An 8,556-nucleotide genomic window follows, 5' to 3' on the forward strand; every position below is an offset into this window, starting at 1 on the left:
GCAACACAGGACTTGCTGGACTTAAGACTCTTCTAACAGCTGCCCCCTAGTTATGATTTAAATTTGGGTAAGAGTTTTATGTCCTCATTATCTTAAGTTGCATTCATAAACAAATATTTATTGAATGACTACTTTGTGCTGATGTCCTAAGCAATGGAGACACAAAGGTGAATAGGAACAACAAAATTCCCAAAGGGTATTTCCATAGGATCCATTCCTACAGAATAGGCACCTACTGCCTATTACAAATGCTTGATAGTCTCTTTAAAGATTCCCAGCAAACATCTTGGAAATCAGCTTAAGGATATGTTAGAGGCACAAAGATTTATTTATGACAGCAAGAAGTCCCCACAGCTGGGGAAACTGATGCTGGAGGATCACAAGTTCAAAGTCAGCCTCAGCAAATTAGTGAGGCTCTATCTCAGAAAAAAAAGAAGAAAGAAAGAAAAATCAAGAAATACACATTCAAGGGAGAATGCAAGTCACCTTGATAGATGCTTTGGGGGTCTTGGGTTCTTTTAAAGGAAATTTGGTGAAGGTTGGGTGTGGGAAGGTAAGTGGAGATGACATCAGTCTGGTGATCACAAAACAGTTTATGGTGGCCATGTGGTTCTCAAGATCCTTATGTTGATATGATTCCCATTATCTGATCAGTAAGTAGGTAGCGTTTGGAAAGTACCCTAGATTATAGGCTTCATAATATTTATCTTCTTTGCTTAATCTACTTATTATGTAGGCTAATTACATTATTCAAAATAATTTTCATAAGTGGGTGGATTTCTGGTAACTTTAAGATTTACAGATTTCCTATAAATGTGGGAGTTACAGCCCTGGTAGAAGAACTATTTGGCTTAGAATGAGGTTTTTAGATTCGAGTTGTATATTTAAAAAATTTTTTCCTGTTTTATCCTTTCTACCTTTTATATTTCTTCTAGGCTACCTCATGAGGATGGGTTAATTTTCCTAGTAGGGGGCTTTTAATAAGAGCAAATTCAGCTTTCTCTTGTTTCCTCTCTTGCCATGTGACCTTTTCTGCAAACAACTGCTTTCCTTCGACTTCTTCCAAAGAGCTAGCATGTGGCCCTTACTAGAAGCCAAGCAGGTGCTGGTGCCATGCTCTTGGACTTCCAGAAATGTGAGATAAATAAGGTTCTTTTCTTCATAAATTACTAAGCTTGTTAGAGCAACAGAAGTGGACTAGGATACAAACTGTCTCTCCAGGGCACATCCTGTAAGGCAGCAGTTATGTGAGAATAACAGATTTTGAATGTTGAAATTCTCTATGGTTGTTCCTTGGTGTTTCCCCAATGACAAATGATGCATCCAGCACAGGTTTATATTCTTGGCACATTCCGTTATCCTTACCCAACTCAGGAAGGTTAAACTGAACTGTACTGGAACCTAAAGTGAAAGAAAAAATTGATGATACTGATTCTCATTAAGAATTTGACATCTTTTTTATCTCAAATACTTGCCTTAATTTTGATTTTAAAGTTTTGCATTTAAAATGTTCCCAATAATATGATTCTATACCTAGAAGACCCAAAAAATTCCACCAGAAAACTTCTAGTAGTAAATGAATTCATCAAAGTAGCAGGATATAAAATTAATACCCATAAATCAAAGGCATTTCTGTATATCAGTGACAAATCCTCTGGAAGGAAAATGAAGAAAACTACCCCAATTTCAATAGCCTCAAAAAAAAAGTACTTTGGAATCAACAAAACAGGTGAAAGTCTTCTACAATGAAAATTATGGAATGCTAAAGAAATTAAAGAAGACCTTAGAAGATATAAAGATCCACCTTGTAGATAGGCAGAATTAATATTGTCAAAATGACCATACTACCAAAAGCACTGTACAGATTTAATGCAATTCTGATCAAAATCCCAATGACATTCCTCAAAGAAATAGAAAAAGCAGTCATGAAATTCATCTGGAAAAATAAGAGACTCAGAATAGCTAAAGTAATCCTTAGCAGGAATACTGAAGCAGGTGGCATCACTATACCAGACCTGAAACTATACTACAGAGCAATGGTAACAAATACAGCATGGTATTGGCACCAAAATAGACAGGTATACCAGTGGTACAGAATAGAGGACACAGAGACTAACCCACATAATTACAGTTATCTTATATTAGACAAAAGTGCCAAAAGCATACATTGGTGAAAAGATAGCATCTTCAACAAATGGTGCTAGGGAAACTGGAAATCCATATGCAACAAAATGAAATTCAACCTTTATCTCTCATCATGCACAAAACTCAACTCAAAGTGGATCAAGGACCTAGGAATTAAACCAGAGACACTGCATCTAATAGAAGAAAAAGTAGGCCCAAATCTCCATCATGTCAGATTAGGCCCCAACTTTCTTCATAAGACTCCTATAGTGCAAGAATTAAAATCAATAATCTATAAGTAGGATGGATTCAAACTAAAAATCTTTTTAGCAAAAGAGAGCCTACATTTTGTAGAGAGCCTACATTTTGGGAGCAAATTTCTACCACACACACACATCAGATAGAGCACTAATCTCTAGAATATATAAATAACTAAAAATTTTTAACCCCCCAAAAGCAAATTACCCAATAAATAAATGGGCCAAGGAACTGAACAGACACTTCTCAGAAGATGATATACAATCAATCAACAAATATATGAAAAAATGTTCATCCTCTCTAGTAATTAGAGAAATGCAATTCAAAAGTAAGATTTCATCTCATTCCAGTCAGAATGGCAGCTAGTAAGAATACAAATAAGTGTTGGTGAGGATGTGGGGGAAAAGGCACACTCATACATTGCTGGTGGGACTGCAAAATGGTGCAGCCAATATGAAAATCAGTATGGAGATTCCTTGGAAAAGTGGGAATGGAACCACTATTTGACCCAGCTATCCTACTCCTCAGTCTATACCCAAAGGACTTAAAAACAGCATACTACAGGGACATAGCCACATCAATGTTTATAGAAGCACTATTCACAATAGCTAAACTGTGGAACCAACCTACATGCCCTTCAGTAGATGAATGGATAAAGAAAATGTGGTATACATACACAATAGAATATTATTCCACATTAAAAGAGAATAAAATCATGGCATTTGCAGGTAGATGGATGGGGTTGGAGAAGATAATGCTAAGTGAAGTAAGCCAATCCCCAAAAAACAAAGGCTGAAATGTTTCCTCTGATATTAGGAGGCTGAATCATAATGGGGTTGGGGGAGTGGGGATCATGGGAGGATCAGATGAACTCTAGATAACACAAAGGGGTGTGAGGGGAAGGGAGGGTACTTAGGCATAGAAAAGATGGTGGAATGAGATCGACATCATTACCCTAAGTACATGTATGAAGACACGAATGGTGTGTCTTTACTTTGGGTACAACCAGAGATATGAAAAGTTGTGCTCTATAAGAGTAATATAAATTGTAAAGGATGCTACTGTCATATATAACAAATTCGAATAAAAAAAGATTAAGAAAAAAAAAAACTGTTCTCTTGGTTACCAAGTTTTTTTGTGCCCCTTAAATTTTGCTTCCAAAGTGAACTCCTCACTTGCTTTACCCCAGTCCTGTGAGATAGGGTATCCAAATGATGATTTTGATTACAAAGGGGTGTGGGAACTTGGTTTCTACCAAGTGCTGGGGAAACTGGAAATGCATATGCAACAAAATGAAATTGAACCTTTATCTCTCATCATGCACAAAGCTCAACTCAAAGTGGATCAAGGACTTACAGAGACACTGTATCTAATAGAAGAAAAAGTAGGCCCAAATCTCCATCATGTCAGATTAGGCCCCAACTTTTGGATTTTCTCAGCATTGTTAGGGGCCTGGCATTGAGATGGAACTGGCAAACTCGTGGTGCCTTTTGGGTAGGATTTGAGGACACTTATGAAAAGTCTACCTTTAACTCTGAGTTCTCTCCACCTCATTGCCTGAAGTGCAGTCTTTAAAAAAATTAATTTATGAGTTAAACATTCCCCCAAATAGTGTTGAGTTGGAAAATGCAAACCCTATTAGTAATCTCTGGAATATAGTGATAGGAAATTACTAAAATGTAACTGTATGGAAAAAGTTTATTCAAACATTTTGAGACAAAGCAGAATGGGTGGTATGATGGTTCTTATTTATTGTTGGTGGTGGCAATAGTGATGATAATGATGGCAGTGGATGTGGGAGTTTCAAATTTTCCCTGTGTTTGATTGTGTAAAGCTATACAAATAATATTATAATGAACATCTTCCTTACTATAAGACTGAAATAATTTCCTTGGTGTAGATTTCCAAACATAGAATTATTTGATCACTATTAGACCACTCAATAAGCAGAATCTCCATCTGGGTACCCTACTGTCTGGATTTATCCCCACCTCTAAAGACAAGTGCTCTGATAATATCCTAATATACAGCAGGCTATCATTTCATTTTCTTTCTCATGCATTAGGCCCTATGACAGAGGCTTTAGGTTCTCCTTTGAAAACCATAATCTCTGTACAGTTTGGGAACACTTAATTAGAAATCATCAAACCCTGTCAAGACCAAAAAAGGGGGGGGGGCTATCTTAAAAAAGTATTGTCTTTCTTGCACATAAATTGATCCAAAAGCAGCATTTTAATCAAAGTTCTGAAATAGTTTTTCAATAACTATTATCTTAGGGCAAATGAAAACTAAAGGGATATTCAACCAAATGAGAACTTAAGACAAACTTTAAATGTTAATGGCCTAAACTCATCAATCAAAAGACACAGATTGGCAGATTGCACTAAAAAGCAAGACCCAACAATGTACTGTCTTCAAGAGACTCACCTCCTGGGCAAAGACATCTACAGGCTGCAGGTGAAAGGATGGGAAAAAATTTATCACTCATATTGATTGCATAAACAAGCAGGGGTTTCCATTCACGTCTCAGATAAAGTAGACTTCAAACCAAAGTTAATCAGAAGAGACAAAGAAGGACATTTCACACTTCTTAAGGGAAATATATATAAGCAGGATATAACAATTATAAATATTTATGCCCCCAAAATGGAGCATCTATGTACATCAAACAAACCCTCCTCAATTTCAAGAGTCAAATAGACCACAATACAATAATATTGGGTGACTTTAAAACACTTCTCTCATTACTGGACAGATCTTCCAAACAAAAACTAAATAATGAAACTATAAACTAAATAATACAATTAATAATTTAGACTTAACAGACATATATAGAATATTTTATCATCAATGAGCAAATATACTTTCTTCTCAGCAGCACATGGCTCCTTCTCTAAAATAGACCAGATCTTATGCCACAAAGCAACTCTTAGTAAATACAAAAAAACAGAGATAATACCCTGCATTCTATCAGACCACAATGGAATGAAATTAGAAATCAATGATAAAATAAAAAATACAAGCTACTGTAACAAGTAGAGACTAGATAATACACTACTGAATGATGAATAAATATATAGTAGAAGAAATAAAGGATGAAATAAAAAAATTCTTAGAGGTAAATGAGAACACTGATACAACATATCAAAATCTCTGGGACACTATGAAGGTAGTACTAAGAGGAAAGTTTATTTTATTGAGTGCATTCATTAAAAGAATAAACTGTCAACAAATAAATGACCTAACACTACATCTCAAAGCCCTAGAAAAAGAAGGACAAATCAACACCAAAAACAGTAGAAGACAGGAAATAATTAAAATCAGAGCTGAAATCAATGAAATTAAAAAAAAATTGAAAAAATTGACAAAACAAAAAGTTGGTTTTTTGAAAAAATGAATAAAATTGACAGACCCTTAGCCATACTAACAAAAAGAAAGAGAGAGAAAACTCAAATTACTAAAATACAAGATGAAGAAGGAAATATCACAACAGACACATCTGAAATACAGAAGATAATTAAAAACTATTTTGAAAATTTATATTCCAATAAAATGGAAAATATTGAAGACATCCACAAATTTCTAGAGACATATGACCTACACAAACTGAATGAGGAGGTCATACATGATTTTAAAAGATCAATTTCAAGTTATGAAATAGAAAACATGATCAAAAGCCTACCAACCAAGAAAAGCCCAGGACTAGATGGATTCTCAGCCAAGTTCTACAAGACTTTCAAAGAAGAATTAACACCAATACTCCTCAAAGTATTCCATGAAATAGAAAGGGAGAAAACCCTTCCAAACTCATTCTATGAGGCTAATATCGCCCTGATACCAAAACCAGACAAAGACACATCAAGGAAAGAAAACTTCAGACCTATATCCCTGATGTACATAGATGCAAAAACTCTCAATAAAATTCTGGCAAGCCTCATACAAAAACATATTAAAAAGATAGTTCACCACAATCAAGTGGGGTTCATCCCAGGGGTGCAGGGTTGTTTCAGCGTATGGAAATCAATAAACACAATTGACTTAAAAATAAGAATCATATAATCATCTCAATAGATGCAGAAAAAAGCATTTGACACAATGCAGCACACCTTCATGTTCAAAACACTAGAAAAACTAGGGATAGTAAGAATATACCTCAACATTTTAAAAAGCCAAGGCCAGAATTATTCTAAATGGAGAAAAATTGAAAGCATTCCCTCTAAAAACTGGAACAAGACAAGGATGTCTTGTTTCACCACTTCTATTCAACATCATCCTTGAAACTCTAGCCAGAGCAATTAGACAAAAGAAAGAAATTAAAGGGATACAAATAGGTAAAGAAGAACCCAAATTATCACTATTTGCTGATGACATGATTCTATGTCTGGAAAATCCAAAAAATTCCACCAGAAAGTTTCTAGGACTAATAATGAATTCAGCCAAGTAGCAGGATATAAAATCAGCATCCATAAATCAAACACATCCAACAATGAATCCACTGAAAGAGAAATTAGGAAAACTACTCCTTTCACAATAGCCTCAAAAATAAAATACCTGAGAATCAATCTAACAAAAGAGGTAAAAGACCTCTACAATGAAAACTGCAGAACACTAAAGAAAGAAATTGAAGAAAAGCTTAGAAGTTGAAAAGATCTTCCATGCTCCTGGATAGGCAGAATTAATATTGTCAAAATGGCCATACTACCGAAAGTGTTATACATGTTTAATGCAATTCCTATTAAAATCCCAATGACATTCTTCTTAAAAATAGAAAAATCAATCGTTAAATTTATTTGGAAAAAATAAGAGACCCAGAATAGCTAAAGCAATCCTTAGCAAGAAAAGTGAAGCAGTAGGCATCACAATACCAGACCTTAAACTATACTACAGAGCTATAATAACAAAAACAGCATGGTATTGGCACCAAAATAGACTTGTAGACCAATGGTACAGAATAGAGGACACAGAGACAAACCCACATAAATACAGTTAAATCACACTAGACAAATGTGCCAAAAACATTCACTGGAGAAAAGATAGCCTATTCAACAAATGGTGCTGGCAAAACTGAAAATCCATATGTAGCAAAATGAAATTAAACCTCTATTTCTCACCCTGCAAAAAAACATTCAAAGTGGATCTCTCTTCTAGGCACTAGAACAGAGATAATGTGCCTAATAGAAAAGAAAAAATAGGCCCAAATTGTGGAGAGCAGTGATAGTGATTGGAAGACCAGTGTCTAAGATTAGGGTCCCTGATGATTTCATGGCTATGGCATGCTTGGTGCCTGGGAAAGTTTCTGTGCAAAGGTGCAGGATGCCTGGTTACTATGGCAATGCTCCCCACGGGGAGGCTCTGTGCTAGAGTCTTAACAACCTCAATTTTGCTCTCAGTCACACAGCTCCTGGGAATGAAGGAGCTCACTGCTCCTGAACCTGCCCACATAATAGTAACTTTAAATAATGAACTTTCTTGAGCTACACAATACTCCTAACATTGCACATTGCAACTGTAGAATATAACTGAGGAAATAGCTGCATAATATTGCTAACTCTGTAACTTTCATGAATACAAAGAATAATGCTTGCATAGTCTTTAATCTGATTAATGAGACATATATAATAAAGATTGCTGATGTAGTTCTTTAGACCTGCTTCTCCATCAGAGAGCAGTACTCCACCCAATCCCAGATGTTTTATCTTTAAGATCTGCATGTGTGAGTCTTATTTTTTCCAATCTCTCATCACCCCTCACTGGAACCTGCTAGTTTGGCTACACTGGTCGCAGCACCAAATCTTCACCATTTTGGCCTAGGATCTGACTTCTTTAACAAAGCTCCTAGAGTGCAAGAAGTAAAATCAAGAATCAATAAATGGGATGGATTCAAATTAAAAAGCTTCTCAGCAAAGGAAACAATAATATGAGAAAAGAGCCTACAGATTGGGAGAAAATCTTTACCACCTGCACCTCTGATAAAGCATTAATCTCTGGGGATATGTAAAGAACTAAAAAAACTTAACACCAAAAAAACAAACAAACAAACAAAAAAACACCTAATCAATAAATGGGCTAAGGAACTGAACAGACACTTCACAGAAGAAGAAATACAACTGATAAATTAATATATTAAAAAGTGTTCAACATCTCTAGCAATTATAGAAATGCAAACCAAAATAC

This window comes from Marmota marmota, unplaced genomic scaffold (genome assembly GCF_001458135.2).
Source record: "Marmota marmota marmota unplaced genomic scaffold, marMar, whole genome shotgun sequence".
Classification (NCBI taxonomy): Eukaryota; Metazoa; Chordata; class Mammalia; order Rodentia; family Sciuridae; genus Marmota; species Marmota marmota.